The 25,963-nt window shown below is 40.8% G+C and overlaps 1 long non-coding RNA gene across 3 annotated transcripts in view; it reads right to left on the reverse strand.

The window, feature by feature from the left end:
* The window catches only part of LOC144987758 (uncharacterized), a 148,277-nt gene that overhangs the window by 74,864 nt on the left and 47,450 nt on the right, over window positions 1-25,963 (reverse strand). For 2 of the 3 annotated variants that reach the window (XR_013651423.1, XR_013651421.1), the window contains exon 3: window positions 12,200-12,413. This is a non-coding gene — a long non-coding RNA (uncharacterized LOC144987758). Of the gene's footprint in view, window positions 1-12,148; window positions 12,414-25,963 lie in introns of those variants that run through there. The other variant, XR_013651420.1, reaches the window with a different exon arrangement.

Genomic DNA, 25,963 nt, shown 5'->3' on the forward strand with positions numbered 1-25,963 from the left:
TTGGTCTAAATCAAACATAAGACATATCATATACATGTTATAACATAAAAACATATCAACAGTTTGATCATGTGATTTTTGAAGTAAAAAAAGACTAAATGTATTACTCGTGATTTAGTTTCTTGCATTTGCATTGAACAGTGAAGAGGTTTATGGTAATTTGTATATAAAAATAGACTTTTAATGCAGGAAAACAAACTGAAGTCTGGGTTCATACTCAGAAGTCTTTCATTTCTGTTCTCCTTTAAAAATCCAGACTTCAAATCCAAAATCCTCCAAATCAGTGAGATTTGCTGCTGTATTTACTTCCACCCAACAAGATGTTAACTTGGCTGTTGCATCCCAATTCTTTCTCCACTGTTTAAGCATTATCTGCTGCTGCCACATTCTAACATCTTTGCCTGCGCACCTGTTGGCCATCTGCACTGTCCACCTGCATCCAAATGTTGTGCAGCTGATCCAAAAATTAACAGAGGGAACAATTGGCGCTAAACCATCAAAATAAATGGAACTGCTAAGAAAAGAAAAAGCTGACGGAGAAGTTTTGGATGTTCAGGGATTTTGGAGAAAAAAAATTGTACAAAGTCTTGCAAGAGGATCAAAGCAACCTTTAGTCCTTTATCTTATCTCCATTTTATTATGAGTATTGCTTTATACTGTATTTATCTAGAATTTTAATTAATAATTTTAAAATCTTCCAGACCATAATAAAGTTCTGGTCTGAGGAGCAAAGGTCCTGGAGATAAAGACATGTGCATCCCTGTCCAAGCAGAGGTCAAAAAGTACATTTTTTCATTATATTTTTAATTTCCTATTTTCACGTTTCAAAATCTCCTTTTCCTGTTTGCGTTTTTAGTTTTGATCCTCTGTCCAGAACATTGACTGTATCGGAGAACTGGACTGAGTGATGTCATTCATGGAAAATGATTTGTTTCCAGCTCCAACCAAATAAAGTCATTTTAGTCGCCATTTGTTTTGAGCATACACTTCCTGTTTGGAACGCCACGAGGGAGGAGTCACTCAGTCCAGTTTCATATTCAATGGTTGTAAAGTGCTCCTAAGAGACATTTGTTTCTGGTCTGTCCCCGTTCCTCCTTTATCTGGAGCTGCTTTATCCTGGTTAATCATCAATCCTGTGATGGTTCACCTGCTAAGATCCCTTAAAAAAATCCTCCGTCTCCATTGTTTTGAATCAAGTTTAAGTTTCTGTGGGTTGGTCCTTTTTGTCTGAGCAGCATTTTTTATTTTTGCTTCACTTAATATAGCCTAAAGTCAGACTCAGCATCACACTCATTTAAATTTGCAGTTTGTGACAGATGTTCTATTTGTTCATGAAGAAAAAGAGTTTCGAATAGAAAATTGGATTTAGATTAATAATACCAATAATAAATAAATGAAGCACGACTAATAAAACAAGCAGCCTTACTCCATAATAAACTGTGAGACAATAAAAAATGCAATTTAATGAAGAAAAACTACGTATAATATGATAAATTGGGGTTTCTAGACAACTTATTTAATATAAACAGCAGAAGCCTCTAAATCATATCAACTTTTTCCTTTACTAGTTTTTTATTCTGTTTTGAAAACTGACAACCCAGAGACGAGCCCTGGGCACAGCAGTTCAAAACTCTCCTCTGAGCTTCCTTTAGCACTGGTGCAAACCCCAAACAAAGGTGTTCAAGCAGTTTCTAGCTTTAGCTTATGTGCTGAAAGCAAGAGAAAGTAATGAACCACAGAAACCTAAAGGTAACAGACACCAGGACTCTCAATAACAACAAGCCGAACTGTGATGTTAATAAATGGGGTTTATTAAACATTAGATCCATTGCCTCAAAGTCCCTCTAAGTCAATGAGTTAATTAATGATAACAAACTTAGTTTACTAGCCTTAACAGAAACTTGGCTCCAACAGGATCCTTGGTTAGAGCAGGTTAGAGCATGACATAGGGCTCAGAGGATCTGCCCTCCAGTGGTTTGAATCCTATTTATCCAATAGGTACTAGTTTGTTGATGTAAATGGACAGTCCTCTCATTGCACTCAAGTTAGCAATGGAGTCCCACAGGACTCAGTTCTAGGACCCATCCTGTTTATGCTTTACAAGCTGTCCTTCGGAAACATAATCAGGAAACAAAGCATTCAGTTTTACTGATTTACGGATGACACACAGTTGTAATTATCCATTAAACCTGACCAGAATGGACATATAGAGAAACTTAGTGCCGGAATCGGAGACCTCAAAACCTAAATGACAATTAATTACCTCCTCCTAAACCCAGAACTGAGAAGGAAACAAATCAGCGGGGGCTTGAAAGGATAAACACCGAAAGAAAAAGGTGTGATCAGTTTAAAAAAAGGTGGAAATCAAGACTTCGTGGTCTGCTGCTCTGTCCTGTGGCTCCTCAAACCAGTCAGTTTGTCTCCCAACGCCATAAAACCATGTGACCTCCCATTTTGGCAAAACTTTCTCCTCTTTTCTTCTCTTCTCAGCTGAGCTCTAACATCTTTTCACACTGAATTGTGTCCACGTCCTACAGTCCCCCCTCCCCCCCCACCCCCCCCACCCCAAGCGTGTCATCTGCAGCTCTCCTTGATGGGGACGTCGGGTTCTGGGCCGGCGTAATTAGTCAGGGGTGTGCACTATAAGCTCAGTCACCTTCACGCTGGTGTGTTTGTTGGATTACAATTAACACGATGTGCGTGTTGTACATGGCACCTCATCAGGTCTGATTGATTGCAACTAAATTGCACTCTTGGCAGATTAAAATTCTCATAATTGAAATTACCCATCTATGTCTGTGTGCAGATTCCTCTGCAATTCTAGACCAGCCAATAAATATTTAGTCAATTTTGTCTCAGCTAATTAAGTCGTTTGTCTGGGCGCTTTTAGTGGAGTAAAAATCCATGAACATCAAATTGCGGAAAGCATACACAGCAAATCAAATGCAACTAAAAATCACTGAAAAGAAAATCTGTACGCCATGGAAGAAGAGGTGGCCCAGAATACGATAAAGCACACATACGTTGTTCAAAATTAATTAAAAACATAAAATAATTGTATTACAAAAAACAATTTGTCTGAAGTCTTCTGTGTTTCCAGGAGCCTATTCCGTCTGGGTGGTCTGTAGCTTAATGATGGATTTGTTTTTAAAAAGAAATCTAATCTAAATTGGTTTACAGGCTCTCTAAAGGTGATGTTTTTTAAGCAGCATTCCTCTGTTTCGTCTGTTTTTTGAGTGTGTGAACATCAGCAGTTTACATAAAAAAGAATTCACGATTTACTGTATTTATTTATGTATTTATTTGTTTTTACAGTTTTTCATTTTTTTTTTTTTCAAAGGGATTCTGCTTATGTTAAAAAGAAGGAGGTGCCTACAATAGAGCCTTGAGGAACTCCACGTCGGGTTTTCTTTTTGTAATGCATTAAAGCTTGTGATTTGTACAAGTTAATTATAATTTAGATTAGTTATAGTTGACTGCACGGTGGTGCAGAGGTAAGAAGCCCATTGAAATCACTATTGTTGTAATATTGGGCTATATACATAAAAATGGAATTTTAAATTGAATTGAAACAGCACTCCTACTTCACAGTGAGAAGTTCAGTAAATATAGAGTGAATATGTGACCTGTGACAGACTGGCGACCTGTTCAGGGTGTTCCCAACATTAGGCAGGACAGGCTCCAGCAACCCTATGACCCCAAAAGGGATATAGCGGGTTAAGAAAATGGATTTATGGATCAAATGTAGTCAAATTTTGTTTTCTAGCATATTAAGGAAGATGTGATAAACAAAAGTACTTAATATTTTGAATTATCGTGGGTTGTTTCAGTGCTCTGGTATTAAACCTCCTACTACAAAAATGATTTAGGAAACTGTATTAAAATGCACATGCCTGTTCTCAGAGTGATGGTTTTTAAATGAATGGTTTTAATGTATTTTTTGTTTCTATTCAAAACATCAAATAATGCAATCTTGAAGATGTTAAAATGTAGTGGGCCAATGCTGGAACCCTGAGGAACTCCACTTTTAATTAGACAACACTGTAGTTAACAGCAGAAAGTTGTGATCTGAGCTTTTCAACTATGGACTGGATCACTTTAAGGCACTAACGGGGATTCTTAACTGTTATCTTACATATCAAGAAATGCAGTAAAAAGCAGTAAAATTAATGTTAATTGAAGCTATTATGAAGCCCTTTTATTTCAAGGAAGCACTTTTTAAACGTTGTCTCCATAAACATCACTGATCGTCCCAGTGTGCATTTAGTTTTGCAATGGACAACAATAAAGTGAATATTTGTTTACTCTGTACGCAGAGATGAAGTGTGATATGTGGCTTTTGGTTTCAAATTGGGTCAATGAAAATTCTGTCAACCATTTAGGTCGTACATCTTTTTTTTAAATTTTTGTTATAAAAGGTTGTTAAAATCTTTATTTCACACAAACACTCCAGTCACATGTATCTGCAAACAAACATCTGCATAATGTGAGTTTAATGTCTCGAGCTGCTAAGCCTGCTGGCAGAAAGAAAACAGTCAGGGGAATTTTACCCCAAACCAAAGCCATTCGTCTCCCAAGGTCTTTCTACCTTTCTGAATCCAGATCATCAGCACAACAAGAATTCTCTGTGTGTCGAAAACCATCTGGATTTTGCGTCAACCATCAAGAATATCACCACCATGATCCCAAAAGTCATCATTGCTTGTTATTTTTCAGCTTCTTTCTTGCTTCTTTGTAGATTCTGCATGTGTCCTTGCATCCTAATTTACTTTATTGTTATCATTTTTTACTTAAATAATTATTTCAAATTTTTGTATATTAAAACCAATGTTCACACAGTGAGGTGCTTGAATAAAACAATATAAAAAATGGTATAATTTGAACTTTTATTTAAAATTTGACGTGGACATTAGGATGGCATTTTAAAATGGCTAAATGGCATTTTAGGGGGTACTTTAGACTTATTTGACGGTTTCAAAACTATTTTCAAGCATTCATTTCTCTTAGTTTCTGTAGATTTAGTCTAAAGACATAGGTTTAGTCGGAAACTACGTTTTAGTATTTTGTTGGTGAATAATTTATATGATGGGTGGTACATACAATGTTCTCCACTTCTAGAATAACCTGTAGGCCTGTCATTTGTTTGTAAACCTGGCTCTAAAAGAGTCAGTGCCTCACCTACCACGACATCCACTCCTCTAAGCATCATCTGTGTCTTACATGCATTGGAATGAGACACACAGACACCGCTGCATGTAGCGCTTAGGTGGTGGCTCCTCCCACACGCGGCTGGGGCAAGCAAAAAGTAGCATAAAGTATCATAGTTAAAGCAAAAAGTATCATAAAGTCAAAAGTTAAGGTCAAAGTCAGCTTTCTTGTCAAATATGCTGCATACACAAGACATACAGCACAGATGAAATTGCTTTCCTCTGGCCCCACAGTGCAAGCAGCTTATAAAATAATAAAAGAAAAGAAATTAGGGAATGTGGCGTGAAGAAATGCCGGTTTTTATGCTCAAGCAGCAACTTCCTGCGCGTCCAAGGAGATGCCGTTGATGCCGGTACCCCCATAGACTCCCAACAGCTCCTCTGTTCGTTTAACTACCACACTTCAGCATTTCCTTCTCTTTCTCCGGCTTTGCCAGTTAACACATTTTAAAAGTGCGATCTATGGATAACACATGGTATCAATTTGCAGCGTGTGAACATGCTCTGCCGTCACTTTCCTTCTTAGAAAGTGTTATTTCACGTAAAAACGCATTAGCAACTCCTTACGGTCACTTAGCAACCCCTAAGCTACTGCAGAGACAAAATCCCGGAGCCGCCCTTGCAGGAAAACAATTTTAAGCTTACTTTAAATTTTCATTTTAAAAACACCAACAACAACATTTGAATAGTCTTTAATGAGGATTTTCAAAGTGAATAGGTAAATTACAAAACTTCAGAGACGTGTGCTTCTTCACAAAATTACCCAGAAAGCATAGTCAGTGGTAGATCCTAACCTCCAGCTAAACAATACAACCTTTCATCTTTTCACTTTAGCGCCATTTCCACATTTTCCGCGAGAGATAATCTGAGCAACACTTCTGCTCGTTATTCTGCCGATAAAAAGACGTCACACGCCAAAAGACTGGAGTTGAGCAGCGTTACTAAAGTCAGAGAAGGGATTGTCACGCCGTGCACATCAAAGTGCGCATTTGTGGTTTTTTTTTTTTTTTTCCATCACACGGCTGCAGCTAATGATTCAGCACAAAGGAAGTGTATTAAGAGACTACCCTCCAAGTTCAGTGAGTCATCCTGTCAAAAAGACTGACTGTCCAATCTCTCCAGAGACCTTCTCCATGTCAAGATAATACAGTATTCAGAGAGCGGCAGAGGGGCTGCCGGGCTCTCAGGGATAAAATGTGCCATGCTAAGCTGGCGCTCCTTCCACAGGCTGCCTTAACGCGGAGAGTCTGAACAAATAAGCTCTCCTCCTCGCAGCCGTCTTTGTGAGAGTCCGCCTCTCAGTCGAGATGTTTGACTGAAGAGCATCGACGTGATGCTCTCTGCTGCACAGTGATGTCGGTGAAAAAAGCTTTTGCCAGAGATCTTTGGAAAGGTGCATCATCATCATCATCATGCAAAAGATGGATTACAGAGGAGTCAAGAGTTGGTGTGAGCAGCCAAACACAAATCTGAACTAAGAAAGCTTGCCCCCCCCCCACACACACACACACACACACATATACCAATGATGGGATTCAGCATTCAGCTTCTCTATGATGCAATTTAACAAACAAAACCTTCCAAATGATGGAAAATCCACACATAATATCAATAAGAATGAAGTCAGTTAACCCGTTAGCACAAGACATTTACCTCTTGTGTTCACATTCTTTGGACAACCGTAACTCTTCAACTGTTAAATCAATTACTGTAATTCCAGCAGATCTGCTTCTTCTTATTCTATATCTAAATGAACGGCTATGCAGCTTAATACAAACTGGAAGCACATGAAAGTTATAAATGAGTATTTTTCTGGGTGAATTTAAAGTTTGAGTAAAATGGTCGCATTTAAAGACCCACATTGTGGGGTTTTTAACATGTTCTTGTGGAATTTTACTGCAAAATTAAGCTCATAGTTTAATCTCTGAGTATTCCTTTAGTCAAATGGTTGTAAATCAGCAGCAGACGAATAGATGCCGTTCAAAAAATATCATATTTGTGACGTAGAAAATACACTGGGGGGGCTACAAGCTCCCTGCTCTGCTCCATTCTGATGCATCCTTGCAGACAAACTGAAACTGGTTTTTATTTGGGCTTGGGATCTACGGCTGGATAGCTCCGATATTAATCGCCATTTTTGTTGCTCCAGAAATGTTAGGTTGAGGGAGTGAGGGGCTGTAAGCTAGCGGGAGAGAATGTAAACATATGGATAACAGCGTAAACCCACATCTGCATGAGAGGGGCGTGCAAAATCCACACTAAAGGGTCTCCGCCGGGATTTGAACCAGAACCTCCTGAGATTAGAGTGCTGAAAGTAATGTGTTTTCATTGTACCAACACTACATTAATAAATAAAGCTGTTAGTTTAGTTGCTTTATTTTAAATTTGAAAAAAAAGAGTCATGTCTTTATAGTTTAACTGAGATGGAGAGTTTATTGAATTCATGGTTCATTCGTACAGGTGTGAAATAGTGTTGAGACAACAGTGCTGTAATATTGGGCTGTATAAATAAAACTGAAATGAACTGAATTGAATTGGAGATGGCCCATAAAAACCCAGATCTGGTTTATGGATTTGGAGAAACTGTTCAGTCTAATGAGAGTGGCTCTGGGAAAATGGAGTCCGGGTTCCCCTACCAAGGGCTCTGCAAAACCAGAAGAAAAAATGTGTTTAAACTGGTAGAAGGATGTCAATCCTGTTCCACGTGTATGCTGGACTCCAGCAGAGAGTCAATGGTTCCAATCCAGGACAAGCTCCAGCTCCAGGGACGGTGTCTAAGAGAACTTTAGGGAGAAAAGGATGGATGGATGGTTCAAAATCACAACAACAGTCGTCTCGATGGGCTTCGAAGTTCATGTTTTACTTCGAAGCCCATCGAGACGACTGTTGTTGTGATTTTGGGCTATACAAATAAAATTGAATTGAATTGAATTGAATGGACGGATGGATGGATGTTCATTTTAAATATTGTAAATAACTCGAACTGGGTTTAGGGACATAAAATGTCTGAATCTAATGTACGGTTCTGATCACAAACTTGATGTTTGGGTGAATTAAATCTAAAAAAACACACCATAGTGTTTTATTTCCATTTAAAAATGTTCCTTCGTTTGGATTTACTGTTCCCCGCTGTTGTGCACGTGTGCGTTTAGCGGCTGCTGCTCCACTTTTCTGTGCCCCGCAGGTACTTTGTTTTCCGAGTCCTGCTGCTGAAGGTGAATGAGCACAGATGCGTCCACTTTATTCATGAGGAGCACACATGAAATCAGGGGGGCGGGGGACAAGGTCAGGTATTTTTTTCTATTTTTTTTCCCCTCAAACTGGCAAGTTTACTACCTTTTAGACGCTGGTAGCTCCACGATTCTAAGAACAGTTAGAAAAAAACGCCACGTTTGGGAGGAAAAATGAAACCGAAATAGGAGCAGAGACGGGAACAAGAAGCCGAGGGCGTCAAGCCGCTCTCCGGGGGGTCCGGCAGGGGTAAGTAGGACAGACAGATGTCCTGTAGAGAAAAGAGCGGGTGATGCACCTGGACAGCAGATGGTTCATCGGCAAGTCTCTCTTTGTCCTCCCTGGCAGGAAATGGATCGCTGAGGGCCGGACTGTAACCCAATTACCGCCAGACCGCATAGATACACAAACAGACACACAAATACTGACAGAAACACTCACTCTGCTGCACCTGAGTCCTTCAATGTACAGGAAAAAAAGGAAAAAACACCAGGTGGTGCTCTGGCTGTCAAACATGCATCTTTCTTGTTTTTCCATGTATGCATTTTTGTGCAATACTGTCAGATCTCACCAGACCACCCATTTAATCCAGTTGTATAACAAACTAAGTCTTTTGAATCGTTTGGTGTATATTTTTAGAGTTCTTGTTTTTGTGTCACAAACGTCTCATTTGTCATTAGTCTTCTCATTATTTTGCATTCTTTCCTTGTTATTAGCTGCTCATTTTAATGTCAATGTGCTTTTTTTTTGCTTGTTGGCTTTTCTTGTTTTCTCGTGGAGTTGCAGCATCATTAGTGGACTCTTATTTTGTCACATGTAACCTTTTATTTTCCCTCTAGATGCCTCATGACTTCATAGGCTTCTATTGTTTAAAAGCATAGGCGCCTGTAGATTTTCCTTTCCCTCACCTGACCTGAAGCACCGGCAGTCACACTGACGCCAGCCTCCATCACCAAACAGGAAGTGAGCCACCCATCACTCAGCAAAAACACCGATCAGATCAGAGCTTGAAGGTCAGCCGGCGTTTTTTCCACCCTCTGCCCCAAACAACCTTGCCTCTTTTTCTCAAAACCTTATCGCTATTTAAATTGAGTTTGACTAATCTTCAAAGATTATCGGTAAATCCCCTGAAGGAAAAGGAAGGAAATCAGACAAAGTTTTGGAAAGTCTTCCAAATCTCTCCCACGGATGGAGCTACACACATTTATCCTTTCTAAAACCTCTGCAGCTCTCAGGACTGAGAATTGGAAAACCGCTGCATCTGAACTAAAACAAGCCCCCACTCGCATCAGGTACCAGCGCACGAGCAGAAATGTGCAGAGAAACTGACAAAAACCTCCTAAAAGAGACTGGTGCATCCACTTTTGATTAATTTGGAAAAACTAACCTTGTTCTACATCAACACAAACTAAAGTTGATAAATTATAAGTGTATATTAAACATTTTCATTAACTATGTCAAGTTAATAAAAGGAAGATTGCAAAATTGTATCTGGTCCTTCAGTCCAGGACAGCCGCGGGACAGGAAAAAATATGTCGGTGGTGGTTTTATCTCCATAGCAACCATATTATTATTTGATCTCCTGGGGGTGACGTACAGGTCAATGTGAGAAACTGAAAGACTGATGTTTTTGTTAACCACGCCCACATTCCTAATAGGTTCATAAATTGAGTTGCTTCGGTAAGCTTGGGACAAAGTTTCATGTATTAAAGTGTCGCGTTAAAGTAACGCCCCTTTCGCCAGCTCCCCAGGCTAACGCTGCTCCAAACTGTAAAACGAACATTTTTTCCTAAAGATGCTCAAGGAGTTTAAAGGTGATTCACTGAAATCCCAAGGAGTTTAACTTTGTAAAAGTTACTAAAGGAGATTTTTTGTTTTATCCAAGATGGCGGCCTATTCGGGCGGTCAAAGGTCAGTGTAATTGCCGTGGTTGTGGACTTCATTTCGTAGCCTATGTGTGAAATGTCTTATTTTTCCCCATATTGTACGGAAATGTGAAAAATCGCCAAATTTCACACTTTGCCATAAGATGGCCACCGAACCATAAGTCCCATCCCATAATAATGTTAATACTTCCTTTGGATGCCCCACACTCCTGTGTCTTGGTTCTTTAGTGGATTTTGACAGTTTTTTGAGCCCCATTCGAGATATTGGCCCCACTTTCTCCCACTGTTGGTGGAGTCTAAAGCGTCTAAAAGACGCAACCCAACCCTTTTTTTATTTTCGTACATGAGTCGGAAAATAGATTTATACTTTCTAGAAGTTCTAAATGGTTGGGCTAAACAGAGCATGATTTCATTTCTTTGTGTTTGCTAAAAGTCTCATTGAAGTCACACTCATTTGAATCAGTTTTGCTCCACTTATGTTTACGTTAGAAGACTGCGTCATTGGCCGCCATGGGCGTAAAAGGAGATGAACTGATGGCGTAGCACCCGTATTCTCTTAACCATGTCGAGTACCTTGGGAGCATCTGTAAGGGTGGGGGGGGGGGCAGTTCACAGCTGCTCTGGGAGGCTATTCTGACGTCCTGCAAAGAAATTCCAGCAGAAGCTCTTCAAAAACGTTCAAGTTCAATGGATGCAAGAATTGTGAAGAATTGCTGCAGAATGAGGGGTCCCAAGTTAAAATTTGATCGATGAAGACGTTTTTGAATGGAATAGCTTTTGATTTCCATACAAATGACCTCCTAATGCAGTAAATGATCATTTTCTGGTCTTTAGAATCGATCAAATGTTGTGGAAAAGAAAAACTGTTATCTTAAGGACTTTTGTTCACTAACTAATGGTCACTGACTGGAAAATTGTGCAGACTTTCATTTGCATGGAGTATTTAGAAAAATCACAGAAAAGGATCCTTTGCATAATATTTAGGGGGTACTGTGAACATAGTATGGTTTGACTGACGAATGGACTCATCTCTGACTCTTTTGTCCCGCTTAATGCGTCTCACAGTTCAATGCGCCTTTCATATGACATAACTTCAAAAATAGACCATTCACATATGGCCAAAAATAACTTTCATCATTAGAAAATGTTAAAAAACTTTGTTAATCAGAATGGGTCTTTGATGATATTTTATTAAGTAAGCTGATACTTGTTGAAAGAGAAAACTTTTTCTTTTGAAGTTTTCCCTTTCTGTCAGACCAATATCTTGTCTTATTTTAACCCTTGTGCTGTCTTAGATGACCCCCCTTCCATTGACGTGTTCTCCCTACCATGACAAAGGTGGATAAATGTGGAAAGATTTCATGTAATCCATGGACACCAGTGAAGATCACAAATCATTGAAGAAAAAAGGTTCAGTGCACTGTCTAGTGGGTCTAGATGACCCAACTCCCAATGTTAAAGTGCCTAGGAAAGCACAAGGGTTAAAAAAACAAAATATGATCAAAAAAACATACAAACATAGAAATAAAAGAGAAGTTTACCCAACAAAACCATAGAAATATCAAGGTACGATTTCATTACTTTTTGCTTTAAAAGTCTTTTTTTTAAAAAGGAAACAGAAGATAAAGCTCTAGCCTTATTTTCTTGTTTGGATTTGGTGACTTTGATCGTGTTCCTATTCAAGCGTTTGTTCCCAAACTGTCGACATCAGCAGGAAAAGAAAATGTCGATTGAAACCTCGAGAAAAACTTTGGTTTCCATCGTAAAGATTCTATTTTCCTGGAACGATCCCTCTGAGAAGTAATCAAACGCGTCTACAGCCTACCCGCTCTGGACTCTTTAATCACCAGAACCCGCTCTCAGCTTGAAACAAACCTTGAGTGCTCGACACAATCAATACACTGGATCTCCTGCGGCTCCACAGCAGCTCCATGTTGGCACATGCATCAGCGCTCCATCATCATCATCATCATCATCGGCGGCGGCGGCGGCGGCGCTGTGACAGTGGTCAGCCCGACCCGGCTGGAGAGGAGCGGTGTGCTGCCAGCATCGGCCTCGAGGAAAGCCAAGCGTTGCCAAGGTGACAGGGCTGCAAAGAAAATCTTTGTATTGTTACCACGGCAACAGCTGTGAATAGGTGGGGATGGAGGCAAAGATAAATGGGCGAAACAAGGGCAGGTTTTAGGCAGAGGGAAAAAGGGTGAAATGTGGAGTGAGATGGAGAGGAAGAGGAGGAGAAGTGGTAGTCGGAGGCGCAGAGATATTAGATCAGACTTTATTATTCCCTCCATCTCTGGCTTGTTTATGCGGGATGAGTCTCTGCTGCGTGGGAGAATTTACAGTTTGTTGAAATCTCATCCCAAACAAAGTTACTCAGCAGATTCTTTGAGAGGGCGACTCAGAAGTTCCTTTTCCTGCAGGCCGGGCTGAGGGAGACCTACAGTAACCCCAGTCTTTCTTTTCTCAGCCTCCACTCGCTCTCCAAGCATTTTCTTGGATTTGTGTTGACGACTGATGATCTGCTTTGACGTCGGTGATTCCCGAAAAAAATCTATCTAAAAAAACAACAAAAGAAAGATGGAAAGAGCTGCAGATGTGCTTCTTCACAGCTTTTCTTTATTTAAAATCTGTTGTGTGAAATGAAATAAAACAAAAAGCTGCGTTGAGGCTTCACCTGGAGTGATGAGTGTGATGAATGAATTATGCAGCAATATTACAGCAAGGCCATGAGGAGTGAGAGGCTGACATTATCTCAGAAAGCTCCTGCTTTGCTGTAAGGTGTGAATAAAAACCAAGATTATGCTGAGAGATCCTCAGAAACATTCATTTCCACACATCTTTTTGGAAACTTCATATAAAGAAGAATCTAATTCCAACTCAGTTTTTCCACGTTTATTTTCCATCAAGAAAATGACAAAAAGCTTCATCTAATTCTCATTACAGCCTGGAAGCCGGCGTGTTCAAATACCAGCAACCCCGCTCCACGATGGAAGAGTCGGCCAAACGTCAGGGGGGGGGGGGGGGGGGGGGGCAGGAGGTGAGGGCAGGCGTCAAACCGGCACAACTGTTGAATTTGCAGAAGGGCGCCTGAGCAGGCAGCATCAGCAGAGTGACTTATGCGAGGCCACACAGCTAAATGAATCCGTTTGCTGAGCTGCAATAGTCACTGCAGCTGATTGTTGTGAAGTTTTCCGTTCAAAGAAACACAATCAACGCTTTTGATTAAAACAAACCTGTATATTTAAGGTGAAAATAAGTTCAAGAACTTAAAGCTGAAATGGAGAAAACGTATGGACTGCAAGGACCAGATTGCTTCAGAAATTTTTTGTACTTCCTGCACATTTAAGCATAATATTTGTCCCCCAGACTCCATCTGGATGAAGCTCGTCTGCTGGACTTTAAATATGTAGTTAGGGTTAGATACTGGTAATTGCCTGTCCATCCTGGGGGAGGATCCCTCCTTCGTGTGGGCACCCCTGAGGTTCCTTTGTTTTTTCCGGAATCCGGGGGGGGGGTCTAAGGGCAGGGATGTCCAGTTTAGCTTAGTCAGTTTGTTAGTTCTTTTTAGTATTTTCCTATTGGATGTTTTTATGATCCTTTTGATTTTATGAATAACTTTTTCAATTACCGAAACGAAGCCCATCACTGTTGTTTTGAATTTGGGCTGTACAAATAAAATTGAATTAAATTGAATTGAATATTTTTTGCCCCGTCATCAGCATAGGCCTGCAACCACAACTGAAGTCTCGTTGACCTTTGACCTCAAGAAGAAGGCCGCCATCTTTTTCCCGGTAGTTGGACCACACCCTCCTCTCCCCCTTCTTGAAAAGGGGAACCACCAGTCTGCCAGTCCAGTGGTACAGTTCCAGACTACCACGCGATGCTGCAGGGACGTGTCCGCCAAGACACCCCCGCAGCATCCAGAGACTTGAGGTACTCGGGTTGGACTTCGTCCACTCCCAGAGCCTTGCTAATGAGGAGCTCATTTACCACCCCTGACACTTTAGCTTGGATGATAGACAGCCGCACCCCAAAGTCCTCATTCCTCATTCTTGCTTCCTCAAAAGAAGGCGTGTCAGTGGGATTGAGGAGATCCACGAAGTATTCCTTCCACCGCCCGACAATGTCCCCAGTCGAGGTCAACTGCTTTCCCCTTCTGAGGCCTGGGCGGTTTGCTAAAATCTCTTTGAGACCAACCAATAGTCCTTCTCCATGGCCTCACCAAACCTTCCAGGACCGGGTTTTTGCCTCTGCAACAGTCCGGGCCGCAGCTCGCTTAGACTGCCGGTACCTGTCGGCTGCCTCTGGAGTCCCACAAGCCAGCCAGGCCTGGTAGGACTCTTGCTTGGGCTTGACGGCATCCCTTACTTCCGGAGTCCACCACCGGGTTCGGGGGTTACCGCCGCGACAGGCAGCAGAGACATTGCGACCACAGCTCCGAGCAGCAGCACAGACAATGGAAGAGGAAAACATGGCCCACTGGGACTCAATGTCCCCAACCTCCCTCTGTACCTGTCTGAAGCTCTCTTGAATGTGAGGAGTTAAAGACTTCCACGACGGAGGGCTCAGCCAGACGTTCCTAACAGACCCCGCTAAGTAGTGATCGGTGGACAGCGCTTCCCCCTTTCTTTACCCGAGTGTCCAAGACACAAGACAGAAGGTCGCCTGAAACAACTACAAAGTCGATCATTGACCTCCTGCCTAGGAAAACCATCATCTGGAATGTGGTCTGCATGAAAACATGAAACAAACTGCCAAAAGAAGATCGTAGAGCTTTTAAACTGTAGGATGAACTAGTCTAGCCCACGAATTCCAGCTTTTTTTCTTATGTATGTCCTATACTGTACATGACAGCAGTTTCCTTTGGAACCTCTTCCTTCGTTTTGCTCCTCGTCATCCCCGTCGTCACGACTGCCGAGGTTCATCTTCCAGCGAAGCGTCCGTGCTCATCGTTGCCTGATGTCCACTCACCTCCTCCCTTTCTCAGTCAGCTCCGACTCATGCTCACACTTTGTCATGCACCTTTTTAATGACTCGCTGAGACCTTTTATGACAGACATCCTGTGCGTGTCGAAGCCACCATGTTCCCTCTAGAGGAACAGCATTTCAAACTTTTATTTTTTCTGCAAAGCAGCAACTGAAAGTGAATCTTTGGACACTTTCTATTGTGGTTTTTGTTTGACCAAATAAATAGTGACTTTAATGATTGTGTCACAAGGCAGAGACGGGGGAAGAACCGAGTCTCTCACTGCTTATGTGTCCCTCCTGTGGTCTGTGAGAGCAGATGGGCTAAGGTCGTTAAAATCTGGAAAAAGAAAGTCATCAAAAATAGCCTGAAAGTCACTAAAGATGACAACAACGTCACAGATTTAGCTCCAAAGGTCAGGTACAGTTTATCACACGCTGAAGAATCTGGATTGAAACTTTAACTGCTCTGCTGATAGATCCCTTCGGTCTTTTTAACCAAACATGTCATCTCATCAGTCCTGTGTGCATGAACGTTTTTGCTCTACAAGTTGATCAAGCAATGATATTTGAAATTTCGTGGAGGTTTTTTTGCCCACATCCACCCATAGGTGCTGTTGCGACTAAGGCTTTAGTACATTATAGAATAGATCTTTATTTGTCATTGGCACAGGCCCAATGAAAGTAAAACTAAACTCAAGTTTTCGAGGCTCCGGTCCCCGACTGCGTCTCTGCGGCCAAGTATTAGGCTGACAGTCCAATTCCCAGGCGTGACCCCACAACCTCAATTTCCCACTAATACTTCATATTTGTGTTTTATTGTTGTTTTTTGGCACCCGAGTTGCAATAAGCCTCCATGCAGGACACATGAAAGTCTCCTACAAATGAGGACCTTTGGAAAAGCTCTCATTACTTCAGATGAACGCAGGACAAAGACATTTGTTGACCTTTAAAGTGTTTTTATCCTCGTCCGCAGAGATGCTGCCGGAGATGTTTTTGAAACAAAGCTCATAAAGCCGAGCTTTTCGGAGAAAAAAATAAAAAAACACCACCTCCCCTTATTTTGTTTTGCTTCTTCTGGGCAGACGTGTCGCCGTCGTGAGTGAACCACAAACAGCAGAGAGGAAAGCTGAGAGTTTGAGTAAGAAATGACGCCGTTTAGTGATGGTGAGCAGCAAATCGGTCAGGTGATGGGAGCTGCCAGCGGTGGAGACGTGAGGGCATGTGAGGAGTTTCTCCTCCTAACTGTTTATGGCAGGTGACCGTTTGTTGGGAGCTAATTGGACATAAACCTCATTTTCTTCACCTCCGGCATCCAATTAATAATAAAATTAAAAAAACCCCTCATCAACTGAAATTAACTCTGACACTTTCCTGTAAATGTTTGTCAAAAAACTGACTTTTGAACTCAGAAGGAAAACTCTCTTCCCTCATCTCACACACTTTCGACCAGCTCTGGGCGAGGAGCCAGCGCCCCAGATGGCATTAGTGGAAGATGAAGTGGCCAGTCTCGGCGGCCAATGAAATGTGAATGCCATTTAGTTCTATAACTGCCGCCTGATCCGCCTCGCTTGACGGCACAGACTTGTTGAGTTAAAGCAAGTAAAGCAAGGCCATAAACAAGGAGAACAACTGTGTGAACGTGTCAGAGGACAAAGTAAACACAAATGACTACATCTTTATGTGTTGCTAATCTATCATGGCGGCTTTTGGATCTATTTCTGCTAAGGGCCGTGTCAAATGGATGAACTTTTTGGCCTTCGGTGATACACGCGTGATATACGTTAATCATAAGCGTGTTTTCCGTTTGTCATTCATCGATGTGCGCAGACGTCGGGCCTTTACATGAATTCGGTTTAGTCTGTTAAGAATTGCGCTGTTTATCCATATTTTATGTCATTTATACGCAATTGTTACGTAAATTATGAGCAACTGTCAGTGGTTTTCACGTAAAGACCCACAAATTTTCTCACTTTTTCCACAAAGATTCACATATGAGCAGTTTTCTTCCTCGCAACTTCCACAAAACGAACAGAACAGCTGAGTGACACGGCCTTAAGGTCTGCAACAAATAAAAAAACAGGACATGTTTGCTTTTGCGGTTGACCCTTTAAAGGGTCTATATCGTGCTTTGTTTAAGCCTTTCAGCGTAAACTATATCCCTATATTAAAAATATTACCTTTGGCACACTAAAGATCAACTCCTTAATGGAATGTGAGTTATATTCGCAGCTCATTTTCCATCTCGGACGTAAGACGACTTCATCTCTGAAGCTCTGCCTTTCGCTCCTTGTGGGTACCGCCCATTTCATGACATCAACATAGAGTCGTCCTCTGCAGCGTGTCTGCATTTCAAATTTTTAGCTGTAATTACCTAAAAACGGATGATTTTAAAAACCGCTCAGAGCTTTCATGAACAACAAACGGCAAAAAAGCAGAACTTCACAAACCAGAATGTACATGAGTTCATTTTGGCCATAATGTTGGACACTAACATGGGAGTAAATAGAGATTTTTTTTCTTCTGAAATCTGCTTGTAGTCGTCGTTTGAGGAACTGCAACAATTCTGACTTGCAACACTTTCCACAGAGACTCCAAAGCCGGAAAAAGTCAGCGCAGCTTCCATCCAAACCAATTTCTCTGCAGGATCTCAAAGGTGCAAACAGCATCTCGGAGGCACAACTTTAGAAAGTAGCATCCTGGTGTTTTTTGTGTCTGAGTCAGCACGTTTGTAAGCTGCGTGGAGACCATCAAAGACATTTCTGAAAATGTTTGTATCATCAAAGAGGGCGTGTCCTTCAGACAAAAAAAAAACCACACACAGTTGTTTTTTACTTCCGGAGCCGTCACAGAGGCAGGTCAAGGTAGCCCAGCAGAGGAACCCGCCGCATCATTTTGAAACAGAGCATGGATCCCCATCTGCTTCTGTTCCAATGCACATCTGTTACCATGGCAACACGCTCACCTGGCTAATTAAGTTGTTTGGCAGCTTGGAAAGAGGCTTCCCAGATTGGAATGGCACAACATACCAACAGAGCAGGTGAGCCGATTAGATAGGAAGCGCACGCGCACGTGCATGCGCCCACAACCCCCACACACACACGGCTCTACTCTGCAATGAACTGTGAATGAGATAAGACTTTTTAATTAGAGCTGATTTCCTGATTTTCACTCTTTTGATAACAAAAGTGGAGCAGGAAAAAAAACTATTTTATTTTGTTTTCTCGTGCTCTTGTAAAGTTTCTGTTGCGTCTAGCAGGTTGTTTTAGTAAGTAACCAGTTTGCCACATAGACAGTAGTGACATAACCTGACATTAAAGAAGGACGTTGAACACTAAGTTTGTCAAAAACCTTTTTTTTTTCAAGCCACATCATGTGCACAGTTTGCTCCTCCGCCAAAGCTCCTTTTCAGTGTTTGAGCTCAACAATAACTCAGTTTCCTGCTGGAGGTCCTTTTCATCTGCAAACACTTTCTAGAAATCTCTCAAAAGTATTTAGTCCTCGTTCTCCTTTCACTTTTCCGTGCTTTTCCTTTTGTTCAGACAGTTCACTGAGATGTAAAGATCTCGCGTGAAGCACTTGAGGTTCAGAAATGAGCAGCAGTTTGCTGTTTTTGCTCCAAGAACCGCAGCTCTGCCGGAACGGCCTGTCGATCCCTGAACGATGAGAAGTTCTCAGAGTGATGTTAGTGTCATTTTCATGGAGGGTTCTGCTAAACGTGTGGATTGGTTCTGCTCAGGTCAAATGTCTAAGCTAGGTTGCAGGGTTATGTTTAATAAACAAAAAGGTTTTATGCATTTTTATGCATAGTGGCGTATCTGATGGACAAAAGACAAGAAATCTCTGTCAGCTCAGACTTTTCACTTTGAGCCTTTTTGGAAAATGAAAGACAGGAGCCGGATCAGTTCCTCAAGCAGCCACTAGGTGGAGTATAACAGAAAGGAATCAACTACCATAATGGCCTTAAAATTATCACACAAAACATGTTTTTTAACCTCAGATGTCCATCAAACTGATAGTGAGTTCCTTTTCAATTTGTCTAATTGTTTTCCTACAGAACAAAATTGCTGCTGAATGAGGGCGTGGTCTTTGATTGACAGGTGAAAGTCTTCGGCTCATGCTGGGGTTTTTTTTGTTTCGTTTTGTTTGCGGATCTATTTTAATAAAAGCTGACAAAACAGCAAAAACAAAATAATTTTATGTAATATCCAAAGTCTATTTCTACTCCATATCAACACTGTCAATGAACAGTTCAACTGTTGTCAACACATCTGTCGCTTTCTCCATTGACGTTAAAGAACCACATAACAAGCAGAGGATGACTTTCCATCAAATGCCACAAGGACTGGATTCATCCGGAGTCGTCGGGGGAAATACTCCAGCAACACACGCACACACACACACAAACACACACACACATGCAGTGTCCTAGAATGGATGCTAGCATTACATCTGTTTTCCGCTGACAGATCAGCTCTGTGCTTTTGCAGTGCAGGAGATTTGAGAATTACAGCCAATAATGCTTTGATCAATGGGGGAAAATGGCAGCGCTGTTCTCCAGCTGGCGGGAAACAGTCGCATATGTCAGTGTCACGCTAAATGGTGTTGGTCCCCGGCTGTGAAAGCAGGATTGATCGAACATTTGTGTTGTTTTTAGGGCTCTTACATCACATGATGGGTTTTTCCTGCAGTTGATAACAAGAAAATTGAATTTTAATCATCTTATTAGACTCTCTAGGGTGTCTCCCCCCCTCCTTCCAAATTGGTCTATGAAAGCTGGGTTCCCTGTGACCTTACAGGATAAGGAGGTGGACCTAAGATGTAGTTCTTGAAGTTTCTAAAAACCGAAGCTCTGTTTCTGGGATGCGTATGATTTTAAGGTTGCATTTAGGATATTTTATACAATCTTCTTCAGATCCAGAACCAGAACTCCAGAACAGAAGAATGCAGACAAGATCCAGGTGAAATGCACCTTTAACTTGACACTGTAGAACCCAAAGGGTCAAAATAGGCTGCTTAGCCCAGAAGGAGAATGTTCTTGGGTTCGTTTGGGTCCAAAACATGCTTGGTGAATCTAAATTGACCCTGGGGTTCATGTGTTCATGTGGCTGCACCAAACTGGCAACGTGTTTACCCAACAACAGCTAGGATAGGCTCCAGCAGCCCTGTGTAAAATGAATCCAGCGGGTTCTGAAAATGGATGGATGGATCACAGGATCTTTAGGATCTGAATGCAGACCCACTCTGATGAAAATGTTGTTTTTGCTGTTTGCTGTTCTTTTCTAATGATGGAGGACGTATTTAAAAAAGAATTTTCAGCTCAATATTGCATTTATGAGTATTTCTTTATCAAAATTGTTAGGAATCAGGAGGAACGCTGTTTGTAAACGATTTGTGATGTAGAAAATATGCTCCGCCACATTCTGATGCATCCACTGACAGACAGATAGATCCACGTCTTCTTTGTGCATTGATTTTGGCTACAAATGGCATAATCCTAATTAAAAGAACACGGGAACCCTTTGAAAATAGATCAAAAGATGATTACAGAGGGACCTTAACCCCTCCAATGGATGGATGGATGGATAAATGTGTGCTTCAAGACTAAGTATGATCTGAATCCTACGTATCTATATTATTTACAGAATGGAAGTCAATCCCTAAATCTTCTCCTAAACCGCTTTCCTGCCTGTCCCCACTGATTCTGGTTTCTCTGACTCCTCCCCCCCCCACCCCCACCCCACCACCCCCACCCCACCCATGCGCAGAAACACGGCTGAGAGGGGGCAAACAGGGCTGGGTCTGCAAAAACTTCAACATAATAACAGCTGACAGACCAAATCTAAGAGCACTAGTTCTGTGGGGTTTTTTTTTTATAAAAAGATAAAATATTTGTGTGGACTGTGTGATGCTTGACATCAGGCCACTCTGTTTAGAAATAAACCGTTTAGCGTGAATGAAGTTCTTTTTCTCAAAGCAGGTTAGGTGTAAAAACTGTGTTTTTACCTCAGAATTATTGTTATCCTGCAGTCTGTTGATGTGTTAGCAAAGTCTCTGACATCAGTGAAGGAGACACTGAAGGACACTCGTCTGACTTAACCCGGGGTTGCAGAAAGACTCGTCTAACCGGCGATCTGCTGCCTCACTAATTAGCTTTATGCAGACGTTTAAATGAATAAAACTAACACAGTTAAGTTAGCATATGACAGGAAAGCATGTGGAGAGTAAAAGAGGGACAGAACTCTCAGTGTTTAGTGAAAACAAGTCTCTTTGGGGGGAATTTTTAGGCCCACAAACCAGAGCTCAATGATGAGAAGCAAAGCCAGATTTAAAAAATAAAATCTGTATTAGCGGCTGCTTTGATTTATTCATCAGAATCAGAGGACTGATGCGGCACAATCAATATTAAAATAACTTCTGGCCTTTTCAAATCAAGGCTGTAGGAAGAAAAAAGTTATAGATCTAAACTAACTAGAAGAGATCACACTTGCCTTTGAAGGATTTTTGTCGTTGAGTTTCCATCTGACAATCATTACAGAAGATTTACTTATATCAGGGTTTTTTTTTCTTAAAGTTTTGAGAAAACAAAACGTGTTTTCTGAGAAAATCAAAGACCATCAGCTGTCACAATATTTACCAGCATCAGTAAAGTCCGTCTGATTAACCCAAACAATAAAACGCACTGCCAATAGAAGTCTTTATAACTTTATATTGTGTGCATTTTAATACAAAGTGAGGTGTGGAAGCAGTAACCAAAACAAAAGGACAGCTGTAAAATCTGAATTTTTTAAGTTTTTATTCTTGAAAAAAATATTCTCATGACATTTTTTGGCATTCATGACTAAAACTGATGTTTTCCCAACATCCACCGTCATCCAGAGGCTTTCAAACAGTCGTTTTTCCAGCGATCACTCCGTGGAGAGCGATCCATCAACGTGACAGATCTCATCGCTAACGGAGGCGGGACGAGAGCGTCCTTCATTCCAAACAAAACAGCACCTAGCAGGAAAGTGAAGAGCTCCACTTCATCCTGCAAACGCTGCACAGATGTTTGTCCGGTTTTTTGTTTTTCCCCCCCACCAGCAACTTTGATCACACTCCCGGTGACCTTGAGATTCGCAATGCATGCTGGGAATTTTAATTGAAGCCACTTGGGACGCTGAAGATGTTCTAACAAGCATAATTAGATTTTATGTAGAACAATCTTAATTTATTCTAAACGAACGTAAACCTTTTTTAGGACGACTTTAAGGGGATTGAAATGAAAAATAAATGTTTCGGTCCTTGATGAGACTGTGGAGAAAGCGCCGTTTGTTCTAACCTCCTCCGCCTCCACCTGAGTGTTCAAAACTCGCAGCCTTTGAGTGATAAATATGCCAGCCCCAACCAATAACCGCAAAAAATGTAGAAGGACAGCAGATATTTTCTAAATAGTCTATAGGAAATACAGTTTATTATTACATTTCCCCTCGTTTTATTACATTTTCCGAAGCACTCACAAATTTTCCATATCAGTTTAGCGTTTTCAAGGTCTGCGTTTAAGCTGTCGGGTTTTGATATATTCGATTATGTCTCCCTATTTTTTTTTTTTCTTCGAGTGCTGCTTTCCTTTTAAACTTAATGGAAAAAAAATGTTGCTTTTTCTTCAACCCTACAGATTTAATCAAATGTGAGACATGAAATAACTCCATCTACGGCCATCTTTTTCTTCCTCTCATTGCCGTATGCAGGGGGTTGTGTTAAAACCTCCATGTTTGCCAGGAGTCACGTTTTTCCGGCCTCCAAAGTAATCTGAAAAATCGTCAGACCCCTGAAAAAAAAAAAGGCCCAAAACGTGGATCAAACTGCAAACCAGTCCAAAGTATGTCCACCCGTTTTTACCGCAAATTCAAAAATCTAAATTGAACAGGAAACCACAACTCTGCTAGAGATCTTTGAGGTTTTCCTGCATCTAATGAATCCCACGCCTGTTTGAAAAAAGCCACAAGGGGATTTTAACACGTGCAAACTTTTCAGGATGTTTACGGAAAAGCTCTTTTCCATGTACAGACGAGCAGAAAGCCCGAACACATGCAAAGTTTGATTCTGTCTTCCGTTCTGTGGAAGCAGTAATTCTTTGTGTACTCTTGCCAGAGAAAGTATTGCCAAGCTGCTGTACACCGATGGATTGGCACGGCGGATCATCCAGTGGGATCAGGCTGCCTTCGAACGCACATCAAAGCTTGGCGTCCGAGCAAGCGTCTGTGTTTTTCTTGTTTGTGTCAGCCGCTTACAGTAATGTGGAAGTATGTTCCTGTGTGAACTGAAGCATGGCACGAGTATGTGCAATAAGATTTGTCTGGTCTTTTCTTCTGGATACAGCAATCCCCTCGTTTATCACAGGAGTGAGATTTTAAAAAATAAACCTACGATATATGAAATCTGAGAAGTACTCGATTTTATTTTTTTACAATTATAGATGTTTCAAGGCAGTAAAAGTCCTTACTTCACACTTTATAGGCGTTCTCGGAAAAAACATGAACATTTCCAGCAGCGTTTCTTTACATTTGCAGCAGCTTTTCTTAACATTTGCAGCGGTGTTTCTTTACATTTTCAGCAGCGTTTCTTTATATTTTCAGCAGCGTTTCTTTATATTTTCAGCAGCGTTTTTTTACATTTGCAGCAGCGTTTCTTAACATTTGCAGCAGCGTTTCTTAACATTTGCAGCGGTGTTCCTTTACATTTTCAGCAGCGTTTCTTTATATTTTCAGCAGCGTTTCTTTACATTTGCAGCAGCGTTTCTTTACATTTGCAGCAGCGTTACTTCATATTTTCAGCAATTTTTCTTAACATTTGCACCGTTTCTTTACCTTTGCAGCAGCGTTTCTTTATATTTTCAGCAGCGTTTCTTTACATTTTCAGCAGCGTTTCTTTACATTTGCAGTACCATTTCTTTACATTTGCAGTACCATTTCTTTACATTTGTAGCATTGCAGCAGCTTTTTTTTACATTTTCAGCAGAGTTTCTTTACATTTTCAGCAGTGTTCCTTTATATTTTCAGCAGTGTTTCTTTAAATTTGCAGTACCATTTCTTTACATTTGTAGCATTGCAGCAGCTTTTTTTTACATTTTCAGCAGCGTTTCTTTACATATGCAGCAGCATTTTTTTATATTTTCAGCAGCGTTTCTTTACATTTGCAGCAGCGTTTCTTAACATTTGCAGCAGCGTTTCTTTACATATGCAGCAGCATTTTTTTATATTTTCAGCAGCGTTTCTTTACATTTTCAGCAGCGTTTCTTTACATTTGCAGCAGCGTTTCTTTACATTTGCAGCAGCGTTTCTTTACATTTGCAGCAGCGTTTCTTTACATTTGCAGCAGCGTTTCTTTACATTTTCAGCAGCGTTTCTTTACATTTGCAGCTGTGTTTCTTTACATTTTCAGCAGCGTTTCTTTATATTTTCAGCAGCGTTTCTTTACATTTGCAGCAGCGTTTCTTTATATTTTCAGCAGCGTTTCTTTAGAATTTCAGCAGCTTTTCTTAACATTTGCAGCGGTGTTTCTTTACATTTTCAGCAGCGTTTCTTTATATTTTCAGCAGCGTTTCTTTACATTTGCAGCAGCGTTTCTTTATATTTTAAGCAGCGTTTATTTACATTTTCAGCAGCTTTTCTTAACATTTGCAGCGGTGTTTCTTTACATTTGCAGCAGCGTTTCTTAACATTTGCAGGACCGTTTCTTTACATTCGCAGCAGCATTGTAGCAGCGTTTCTTTACATTTTCAGCAGCTTTTCTTTATATTTTCAGCAGCGTTTTTTTACATTTTCAGCAGCGTTTCTTTACATTTGCAGCAGCTTTTCTTAACATTTGCAGCGGTGTTTCTTTACATTTTCAGCAGCGTTTCTTTATATTTTCAGCAGCGTTTCTTTATATTTTCAGCAGCGTTTCTTTACATTTGCAGCAGCGTTTCTTAACATTTGCAGCGGTGTTTCTTTACATTTTCAGCAGCGTTTCTTTATATTTTCAGCAGCGTTTCTTTACATTTGTAGCAGCGTTTCTTAACAATTGCAAGACCATTTCTTTACATTCACAGCAGCATTGCAGCAGCGTTCCTTTACATTTGCAGCAGCGTTTCTTTACATTTGCAGCAGCGTTACTTTATTATTTTCAGCAATTTTTCTTAACATTTGCACCGTTTCTTTACCTTTGCAGCAGCGTTTCTTTATATTTTCAGCAGCGTTTTTTTACATTTTCAGCAGCGTTTCTTTACATTTTCAGCAGCGTTTCTTTACATTTGCAGTACCATTTCTTTACATTTGTAGCATTGCAGCAGCTTTTTTTTACATTTTCAGCAGAGTTTCTTTATATTTTCAGCAGTGTTTCTTTACATTTGCAGTACCATTTCTTTACATTTGTAGCATTGCAGCAGCTTTTTTTTACATTTTCAGCAGCGTTTCTTTACATTTTCAGCAGTGTTTCTTTATATTTTCAGCAGCGTTTCTTTACATTTGCAGCAGCGTTTCTTTACATTTTCAGCAGTGTTTCTTTATATTTTCAGCAGCGTTTCTTTACATTTTCAGCAGTGTTTCTTTATATTTTCAGCAGCGTTTCTTTACATTTGCAGCAGCGTTTCTTAACATTTGCAGCAGCGTTTCTTTACATATGCAGCAGCATTTTTTATATTTTCAGCAGCGT

This window comes from Oryzias latipes, chromosome 19 (genome assembly GCF_053564925.1).
Source record: "Oryzias latipes strain Hd-rR chromosome 19, Olatipes_Hd-rR_3.1".
Lineage (NCBI taxonomy): Eukaryota > Metazoa > Chordata > Actinopteri > Beloniformes > Adrianichthyidae > Oryzias > Oryzias latipes.